Source organism: Heterodontus francisci, chromosome 35, assembly GCF_036365525.1.
Source record: "Heterodontus francisci isolate sHetFra1 chromosome 35, sHetFra1.hap1, whole genome shotgun sequence".
Taxonomy (NCBI): Eukaryota; Metazoa; Chordata; class Chondrichthyes; order Heterodontiformes; family Heterodontidae; genus Heterodontus; species Heterodontus francisci.
The window spans coordinates 25,556,597-25,567,916 of NC_090405.1; the positions used below are offsets into that span (position 1 = coordinate 25,556,597).

The following is an 11,320-nucleotide window of genomic DNA, read 5'->3' on the forward strand; positions in this document are numbered from 1 at the left end:
TGGTTGCTCGGGTTGACCCGCAGCAGGTGTTGTACCTCTCCTCTGAATCGTTGTGTGGGTTCCTCACAGGCGTCAGTACTCATGTTCTCACTGGGTTGCCCTTGTCTCCAAGGATCCATCTCAGAAAGCGCATGGGGCCACGGAAAGGTTCTGGCACCTGGGAGTGCCTTGGTATGCAGGCGTTGTGGCTGCTTCCCGGGATTTGTGCACACACCTGTAGGATCCATTTGTGATGGTCACAGACCAGTTTCACACTGAGCAAGTGGAAGCCCTTCCTGTTGAAGGCTGCTGGCTGGTCTGCAGGAGCCTTGATGGTCACATGGGTGCAGTCGATGACACCCTACACCTGGGGGAATCCAGCGATGGCCCCGAATCCTATAGCCCTCTCAGCGTGACTGTTTGGATCGATGTGCACATAGTCACCGGCCCTCCTGAACAGGACATTGGTGACCTCCTTGATGCACTGATTCACCACAGACTGTGAGATTCCACACATATCTCCAGTGGATCCCCGCAATGATCTGCTGGTGGAGAAGTTCAGTGGCACGGTGACCTTCAGTGACACTGGCATCCGGTGCCCACCAAGTCCCATGGGGCACAGCTGCATCATGGCAGAGAGATCAGTGACAACCTCCGTGGAGAGGCGCAGTCTGCGGAGACACTGTCACTCGGACATCTGCAGGTAGTTGAACCTCGGCTGACGTGTTCCTCTGCCTCCTTCTCCAGCCTCCTGTTCGAGGCTGGCCCTCCTGTGGGCCCCCAAGCTGCTGTGGTGTCCCTGCTGGTGCCTGCGCCTCCCTCCCTCCCTCTCTACTCCTCCTCCTCTTCAATGGGAGCCTCGAATCCAGGGTGAATGAGGCCCATGACAGGTTGCCCCTCCCTGAGTGCAAGGCCTTCACAGTAAACAACACCCAGCCACATTTACCTCATTTGTCACCCTCAATGAGGTGGCACTGCCCCAATAACACCCTGGTGTGGCTCACCCTGCAGAGCTGGCACATTGGCCCCCACTCCTGACAGTGTTTCCCGATGCCCTTTCCCCCTCCACCCTTGCTGCCAAGTTACGCTGCCTCACCCGACAGCTTCCCAGTGAAGCCAACACTCAGCTCCCACCTCCCAGTCACCTCCTTTAACCAGGCGAGGCTCTGAAGCCCCGTGGTTCCCGTGTGCTATTAATTCAATTGGACCCAGTGAATAAAATTGCTGACAATTGGACTCATAAATACTTTAAATGCCTTCTTGCCGTGTGGATGTGCGAAGTCTGCCCTCCATGTCAGCCGCCGACAGAAATATCCGGTCCGACGTCTTCCATCCCTATTTTATACACCCCCCCTCCCCCTCCCCAGCCTCCATTCCCATCTCCAACGGTCCCTTAAAATTCTGGCCCATGTCTCTAAGACTAATGGGAGTGAAACTACAGCTGCTCCTTAGACTGAACAGGGAGAGCTGCTCTCTCTGTGTTGAAAGTGAATGAATCTGCTCTTTACCTTGTCTTACTGGAACGTTCACTGTCTGGAAATGTCTGTTTGAAAATGTTTTCCTGTTATATTAATGGAGCAGAGGAGCAGAAGTGAGGTACTGTTCAACAGAGAGGTTTGGAAGTGGGTGAAGGGGTGGAGTGACGGTGGGAGTGAGAGGCGCAGTGAGTTGGCCATTCTCAATAGAGTGTCAGGAATGAAGGTCAGAGGAACAGACCAGGCAGGAAACACAGAAAGAGCGAGGAGAAGCTGGTGTGAAAAACAGAGATTAAACAACAGGCTTGTTCAGTTGGTTTGGGTCTGGTGTTTAGAATACCCGGAATCTGGGTTCACTTCCCTTCCAACTCAGCGAATTGTATCAACATTATGTTCATAAAACCATAGAATGATACCCAAAGAAGGAGACCATTTGGTCCATTGTGTCAATGCTGTCTCTTTGGTTGTGCTGTCCAATTAGTTCTGATGCTCAGCTTTTTCCTGTCATCTGCACATTTTCCTTCCAGTATTTATCCCTATTGCTTTTCAAAGTTACTAATGAATCTGCTTTCAAGTCCTGATCAGACAGTGCATTCCAAATCACAACACATCACCGTATAAATCCCGACCTCATTTCGCCTCTGGTTCTTTTCTCAATCACCTGATAAATACATCCTCTGGTTACTGACCCTTTTGCCACTGGAAACAATTTCTCCTTATTTAACTTATTGAAAACCTTCTTGATGATGTCACATACTAGACTGCCAGTAAAACTGAAGCCCATGTAATAAAAGGGACAATGACAGCATGGATATGAAATTAGCAGACTGATAGGAACATAGGAGCAGGAGTAGGCCATTCAGCCCGTCGAGCCAACCCCGCCATTCAATATGATGATGACTGATCATCCACTTCAATGCCTTTTTCCCACACTATGTCCATATCCCCTATGTCATTTGCATTTAGAAATCTGTCAATCTCTGCTTTAAACATACCCAATGACTGAGCTTCCACAGCCCTCTGGGGTAGAGAATTCCAAAGATTCACAACCCTCTGAGTAAAGAAATTTCTCCTCGTCTCTGTCCTAAGTGGCTTTCCCCTTATGTTGAAATTGTGTCCCCTGGTTCTAGATTCCTCAACCGGAGGAAATAGCTTCATCTACCTGTCTATCCCTTTAAATATATGGTAAGTTTCAATGAGATCACCTCTCATTCTTTGAAACTCTAGAGAATACAGTCCCAGTTTCCCCAAAATCTCTTCATAGGACAGTCCCGCCACCCCGGGAACAAGTCTGGTGAACCTTCGTTGTACTCCCTCTATGGCAATGATATCCTTCCTAAGGTAAGGGGACCAAAACTGCACACAGTATTCCAAAGTGCAGTCCAACCAAGGTTATATACAATTGAAGCAAGACTTCACTACTCCTGTACTCAAATCCTCTTGTGATAGAGTCTAACATGTCATTCGCCTTCCTAATTGCTTGCTGCACCTGCATGTTAGCTTTCAGTCACTTACTGACAAGGACACCCAGGCCCCTTTGTCCATCTACACTTTCTAATCTCTTACCATTTAAGAAATGATCTGCACATCTGTTTCTCCTACCAAAGTGGACAACCTCACATCTTTGCACATTATATTCCATGTGCCACTTTCTTGTCCACTCACTAAGTCTGTCCAAATCCCCTTGAAGCCGCTTTGCATCTTCCTCACAACACACATTCCCACCTAGTTTTGTGTCATCTGCGAACTTGGAAATAGTACATTTGGTCCCCACATCCGAATCATTGATATATATTGTGAACAGCTGGGTCACAGTGTGGTGGTGAACAGTTGTATTTCTGTCTGGAGGAAGGTTTACAGTGGGTTCCCCATGGTTCCTCATAACTTCAGTTATGTGCAGAGACTGGAAAAGCTGGGGTTGTTCTCCTTGGAGCAGAGCAAGTTCAGAACAACTTTGACAGAGTTAGAATCAAGGAATCAAATGGTTACAGTACAGAAGGAGACCATTCAGTCCATCATGTCCATGACAGCTCTTTGCAAGAGCAAATCAGCTAATTCCACTCCTCTGCCCTTTCATTGTAACCCTGCAAATTTTCTCTATTCAGGTGTTTATCCAATTCCCTTTTGAAAGCCACGATTGAATCTGCCTCCAGCACACTCTCAGGCAGTGTATTCCAGATCCAAACCACTCGCTCTGTCCCACACCCCTGGTACCATTGCAGAAAATCTCTTCTGTTCATTTCCTCCCTCATAAATAATTGAAATGAAATGTTTATTAGGAAATGCACAACATAAAAAGGAGAGAGAAATAAATGCTGAGCAAAATAGAAGTCAATGTTTGGAAGGTAAAAAGAGCAAAAGATGTAACTTTTATTGTGAGAGGAATATATCACACTTTGGGGATTTTGGAAGAGGATTTATTGATAAACCTGGGATTTGAGAGGAAGCTGGTTCATGGTTTACAGAACAAATTCAGCCCCTGGGATGGAGCCAACAGCTGCACTGTCCAATAACAGACAGGACGGGGACACTGTCTCAGGCCTAGTGAGCTCAGTCGATGAAAGCATGAAACTCTGAATCTCAAGTTTTTGAGTTTGAGCCCCACGGTGGGTGTTTTTTATTTCCTTTTTAGGCTGATTTTACAGGCATTCTCCAGCTCTGAATTCCTCGGCAGAGAGTTCAAGGAGTGTTTGAAATGAGATTCAACAGCAGTATGAGAAAGTCTCTCCTTGATTCAGGACTCTTACCTCTCTGCAGCAACTCGCTGCTGAAGATTGAACTTTATCTCATTTCATTCTCAGCTGAGGGTCAGTGTGGATCACTGGGACTTCTGGCTGTCTCCCACTTCACAATCCATCAGTGCTGAGAAAGCAATGGGGAATATTACTCACATGTTACAATGTTTTATAAATACTTGAATGTATTTCACACTGTGTCTAACAGTGTGAATCTCCCCTGGTATATCAGAACATTCACATAATGTGAGCTCTGAGATCTGTTCAGATCCCATTCCCAAGACCTGGAAAGTGGGATTGGGCTGGATCGCTCTTTTTCAGCTGGCACAGACACGATTGCTAAATGGTCTCATTCTGTGCCATAAATTTTCTCCATTTTCTATGTTCTATGAAGTGAGGTGTGATTGGGAGGGGCAATTCCACCAGGGTTATATTTTCTCCCAAAACAATGACACAAGGGATTCTTCACTTTTTTATTCATTCATTCATGCGATGTGGGCGTTGCTGGCCAGGCCAGCATTTACTGCCCATCCTTAATTGCCCTTGAGAAGGTGGTGGGGTGGGCTGCCTTCTTGAACCACCCTTGAGTGAGTGTGGCATCAAGGATCCCTAGCAAAATTGAAGTCACTGGGAATCAGGGGGAAAACTCTCCACTTGCTGGAGTCGTACGTCGCACAAAACAAGATGGTTGTGGTTCGTGGAGGCCAATCATCTCAGTCCAGGACATTGCCTCAGGAGTTTCTCAGGGTAGTGTCCTAGACCCAAACATCCCAGCTGTTTCATTGACGACTTTCTCTTCAACATAAGTCAGAAGTGGGAATGTTAGATGATGACTCACAACTCTTCAGATACTGAAGCAGTCTGTGCCTGCAAGCAGCAAGACCTGAACAACATTCAGGCTTGAGCTGATAAGTGGCAAGCAATCTTCTGGCCACACAAGTGCCAAGCAGTGAACATCTCCAATGAGAGAGAAAAAAAATCTACCTTTTGATATTCAGAAGCATTATCATCGTTAATTCCCCCACCATCAATATCTTGACCAGAAACGTAACTGGACCAGTCACATCTATGCTGTGGCTATAAGCGCAGGTCAGAGATTACGAATTCTGCAGCAAGTATCTCACCTCCTGACACCCCAAATCCTGTCCACCATCTACAAGGCACAAGTCAGGAGTGTGATGGAATACATCCCACTCAACAACACTCAAGAAGCTCAACACCATCCAGGACAAAGCAGCCCACTTGATCGGCACCTAACCCGCCACCTTAAACATTCAATCCCTCCACAACCAGTAAACAGTGGCTGCAGTGTGTACCATCTCCATATGCACTGCAGCAACTCGCCAAGTATCCTTCAACAGCACCTTCCAAACTCGTGACCACTACCACCTCGAAGGACAAGGGCAGCAGATGCATGGGAACTCACTAACTGCAGGTTCCCCTCCAAGTCACTCACCATCCTGACTTGGAACAATATCGCCATTTATTCACTGTTGTTGGGTCACAATCCTGGAACTCCCTCCCCAACGGCAGTGTGGGTGTTCCTGCACCATATGGACTGCATCAGTTCAAGAAGGCAGCTCTCCACCACCTTCTCAACGGCAATAGGAATGGGTAATAAATGCTCGCCTTATCAGCGATACTCACACCCAAGAATGAATAAAAACCAAATCACTCTCCACAGATTCCCCACAATCTGGGCTTGGACATTTACTTCAGGAGCACAGAGCTTTATATCACTGCAACATGAGTTCCAATCTTCATATTCTGTTCACTTTTCACATTATTTTCTACCAGTCCACTAGCTTTTATTAATTCAGTATTTCGGGTCTCTGCTCCTCCGCCGTTTCTAACATCTCACCTCTTACAAAAAAACACTCTGATCTATCGTCGGTAGTCGATGACCCCTCATTTTAAACTCCATCTGCCAAAGCATTGCTCACTCACTTAATCTATCAAGAAGATTTGAAAATAAATTTCTTGCCAAAGGATAATTTTCTGCATCTGCTCCCTCGCCATTTGCTTTTCCCATTTGTCTTTCACTTGGTGCAAATCCAGAGAAAGTAATGATGGAAGGAAGGAGGGGAGGAAAAATCCTGCTCCGTTTCGTGATCCCTATTTGATCTTCATTCCAGTGCAGTTTGGGTGAAGAATTCCAATTGTCTGTCTCAATTTTAATAAAGTATAACAAATTCTGGAATCACTGTCTGGACATTGACAAGAACAGGTTTCGAGGCTGACTTTACAAATAAGCTCACCCAACATAAATAATACACGAAACAGCTCATAAACTAGCGACAAGGATGGGATTCGAACCCACGTGTGCAAAGCACAATGGATTAGCAGTTCATCGCCTTAACCTCTCGGCCACCTTGACAGTTGCAGAAACATAGCTGTCACCTTCAGCACAGCTTCTGGCTGTGCAGCCGGCTGTGGAATGATGGAAATATATCTTCTGTAAGTAAATGAAGTTGGGAATGGAGCGGTGTGAAACATTTCCAGACCATGTCCAACACGTTTCTACTCAGTGTGAAAGCCCACCACGGAAAGACTGGAACATACAAACATTTCAACACATCATGATTAACATCACTCAGACACCTGAACTATTAGGTCACTGACGAAGTCATGATGACCGAATTTCTCATGAAATGACAACTGAACTAACTGACTGGAAGAATTGCTTTAACCCCACATGATCAGCGAGGCACAGCATCAGGCTGACTTGTCGGGTGGTGTAAACAGATATCACTGCTTCTGATCTTCACCAGAACAGAGAGTGAGATGTAACATTGATCATCAAACAGACTGTGAGAGAATACAACAGAATAAAACACATGGAGAGACACTGTGGAATAACAAATAGATTTGATTGGAATGTTGAAATTTTGATTGGAATGGATAAAACACCAGAAACAGCAGATTAAATTGGGATTCTCATCATTATAGTGATCTGGGACAGAAAAGAGAAACTGATGGAAAGAAGAGAAGAAGGAAGAAAAGAAAGGGTGAACTGTTCAATCTTTTCAGTTTTTTCACTCGCCCATCAAAGCTGATAAAAAAAAGTTGCAAATAACAGAGAATTTCACCATAAAGGGAGATTAAATGTTGCTGAAACCTTGGATCGAAGGATGCCCCAAAAGATCACCTGTTTAACTGTCTCCTCACTAGGGGATTTCAATCAGTGAGCAATATTATTCTCTACTTTTTTTGTTAATTGGTCCCAGAACTGTCACTTGGAATTAATATCTGTGTTCCGACTCCTGAATAATAAAATTGTGAGTTTCTCGATATTTTCTGGACACAGTTCCTGCTGAAAGAACTAACAACTCTTTTCTAATTTGCACAATACTCTATACACACTCATCAAGCCTGCTAAGCTAGCATCCTTGGTGCTGCTCTCTCTTCTCCCAAACTTCATCTCATGTGACTGTTCCATCATCACTCTGACAGTGGGAGGGGTTGATCCCACTATCTTCAGCATTAACCCTTTACATCCTTATACCACACAGTCTGTCCAAAAAAAATGGGTGGAGGGAACTTCCTTCATTTATCAAAACACCAACAGCAGCACAGTGGCGCAATGGTTAGCACCGCAGCCTCACAGCTCCAGCGACCAGGATTCAGTTCTGGGTACTGCCTGTGTGGAGTTTGCAAGTTCTCCCTATGTCTGTGTGGGTTTCCGCCGGGTGCTCTGGTTTCCTCCCACCTCCAAAAGACTTGCAGATTGATAGGTAAATTGGCCATTGTAAATTGTCCCTAGTGTAGGTACGTGGTAGGAGAATGGTGGGGATGTGGTAGAGAATATGGGATTAATGCAGGATTAGTATAAATGGGTGGTTGCTGGTTGGCACAGACTCGGTGGGCCGAAGGGGCTATCTCTCTAAATAAGAAAAGTAAAATAAAAGCTATCAGTCGTAAATCAACTCAAACCCATTAGAGAGATAGAGGGAGACTGTCAGAGAACTTCCTGCATCCAGTCCTGACCCTGTCACACTCAGCAGCTTCTCACCCAGACCCCACTCTCATCAACACTGAACATTGTTACCGAGACCCTTCAAATACTGTTTATAAAAGGGAGAAAAATTCAAACTTTATCACAGCTAGATTGAATAGAACAAAGTTTAATATCTTCTCGTCGTCACTCGGTAACCACATGAGACAGTCCTTAAATCAGTAGCATAAATTATCAGCTGTAAGAATGTTTGTCATTGGGTTGAATCATTTCTGTGTGAGGAATGTTCCAGCATCATAAACCAGGGGAACGTGTTGACTGAGCTGTATCTTCATCTCTCTTCTGGACAGTTCACCCTTCCTTCTGCTCTGATTCACTTTCCCAAAGCGGATCTACAGATTCTCAAATCTGGAGACTGGGTTTTCTTATTTTGTTCCTTTTGATTTTTCTTGCTCCTGAATGATAATATATTCCAACCTCGGATCAACCTTGCCCTGTCTCGCAGTCTTGGTTAAAAGCGACAAATAACGGCAACAACATTCTGAAACATACAACACGGTCACATTCTGCTTCAGTGAGATTAATGCTGAGGCAGTTTCTGTGTCGAATGCGATTGTGAACAAATTTCTCTCAAGGAAATTGTGAGTGATCAAGTATTTGCACTGAATTTCTGTGCAAGAAGGGACAGTTTCAACCAGCCATTCCCAAATCACTTCCTTCACAAAGACAAAGACTGTGCTGTCTTAACGTGTGAATCAACTTCACAAACAAATTTGAACTCGAAGTTCAGGAGAAGACAGAGATGTGAATGATTGACAGTGTAATCTTTAAATCATAATTTTCCGTTTCTTCGTTGAAGTGAGGCTCAACCCTAAGCCACTAGAGATCGCGGAAAGCTACAAACTTGGATCCAGAAAACAGAAAAGTAGTGAAACAGTTGGTGAGTACATTGTGACATTGAAGAATTTATCACCACATTGCAACATTGGCACATTCTTAGACCGTACATTATGAGACAGATTTGTGCTTATATTGGTGGATGAGGAAAGATACTAAACACACAAAATCCCAATTTGAGCTAGTGTGTAAGATTGCTCTTTCCATGGAGATAGCATCAAAGAATGCTCGTGAATTTCATCCTATGCCAGTGACAGTAACACACTTCAGAGGAACTTAAACACACTGGTAAAATGGGCTTTCACACAACAGATAAAATTTTACACAGAGACTTGTGAAGTGATACAGTTTAGGAGGAAGAATGAGACAATGTACACCAATCTTTTTTGATCAAGGTTTGAAAAGGTTGCTAAGAGCAAACAGGACACTTGGCTTTATTAATAGAGGCATAGAGTAAAAGCAAATAAGTTATGCTAAACCTTTATAAAACACTGGGGCTGAATGACCTACTCCTGTACCTCCACGGAAAGCTTCCACTCCAGGCTCGGGCACCCTCTTCAGGATCACTCTCCATACATCCCGCCACTCCACACACGGATATCTCCCTCAGGATCAGATCACAGCTCCACAGTCCTGCCACATCCAGTTGTGAATGGTGGTGGATAATTAAATAACTAACAAGATGAGGAGGCTCCAAAAACATTCACATCCTCAATGATGGTGGTGCTGAGCATGTCAGTGCAAAAGATGAAGCTGAAGCATTTGCAACCATCTTCAGTCAGAAATATTAAGTGGATTTGATCTGTGCTAATTTCAGCTCCTCATGCTCGCTGGTGCCTTGGTTCTCTGGTGCTAATTTCAGAGTAAATCATGCAGCTTGACAATTGGAGCCAAAGAAAAAGACACAGGAGAGGTTGAAAGTGCCAAAACCTGGTATTGAACCAAGAACTGTTTAACTGTTAGTACAGCACGAACTCAACAAAGCTATTTCAACAACACACCAAAGCCAGCATTCTGTCACTGCTTTGGGAGACAATATATACATTAAAGTGTTTGTAAAAAATTACAGAACACAACATGTGAGTAATATTCCCCATTGTTTTCTCAGTACTGATGGACTGTGAAGTGGGAGACAGCCAGAAGTCCCACTGTGCCACACTGACCCTGAGCTGTGAGTGAAATGAGATAAAGTTCAATCTTTAGCAGAGAGATGCTGGAGAGAGGTAAGAGTCCTGAATCAAGGAAAGACTTTCTGACACAATAAAAGCAAAATACTGCAGATGCTGGAAATCTGAAATGAAAACAAAAAGTGCTGGAAATACTCAATAGCTCTGGCAGCATCTGTGGTGAGAGAAACAGAGTTAACGTTTCATCAGAACTGAGACGGGTTAGAAAAGAATTAGGTTTTAAACAAGTGACGGGGAGGGGCATGTGGGAGAGAACAAAGAGGAAGGTGTTTGATAGGGCAGAGGGCAGGAGAGATTAAATAACAAAGCTGTCCTGGGACAAAGGCAAAGAGTGTGTTAATGCTTGTGGTTGCCTGACACCAGTCATGCTCTGATGTTATTGAACACAATGTTCAATCCACAAGGCTGTAGAGTGCCGAATCAAAAGGTCAGGTGCTGCTCCTCGAGCTTGGGTTGATTTTCACTGGAACACTGGAACAGGCCAAAGACAGAAGTGTTGACATGAGAGCAGGGGAGAGTGTTGAAATGGCAAGCAACCCGAAGCTCAGGATTATGCTTTCGGCCTGAGCAGAGGTGTTCCATCCAATCTGCATTTGGTCTCCCCAGTTTAGAGGAGACCGCATTGTGAGCAGTGAATACAGTATACATAATTGAAAGAAGTACAAGTAAATCGCTGCTTCACCTAAAAGGAGTGTTTGGGGCTTTAGATAATGAGCAGAGAGGAGGGAAAAGGGCAGGTATTATATCTCCTGCGATTGCATGGGAAGGTGCCTTGGGAAGGGGACGAGGTATTGGGGGTAATGGAGGAGTGGACCAGGGTGTCGCGGAGGGAACAATCCCTTCAGAATGCTGACAGGGGATGGGAGGATGCATTTGGTGGTAGCATCACGCTGGAGGTGGCGGAAATGGTGGAGGATGATCCTTTAGATGTGGAGGCAGGTGGGGTGGAAAGTGAGGACAAGGGGAACCCTGTCGCAGATCTGGGAGGGAGGGGAAGGGGGAAGGCAGAGGTTGAGAGTCCTGTCAACTACACTGGGAGGGGGCAGGGTGGGAGTAGTTGAAATCTGGTGATGTTGTTGAATTTAATTTCAA

General features: G+C 45.0%; 1 non-coding gene across 1 annotated transcript; it reads right to left on the reverse strand.

Moving 5' to 3' along the window:
• Positions 1-6,484: 6,484 nt before the first annotated feature.
• On the reverse strand, positions 6,485-6,566 carry trnas-gcu (transfer RNA serine (anticodon GCU)). The gene has a single exon. It is a non-coding gene; the product is annotated as a tRNA-Ser (tRNA).
• Positions 6,567-11,320: the final 4,754 nt, after the last annotated feature.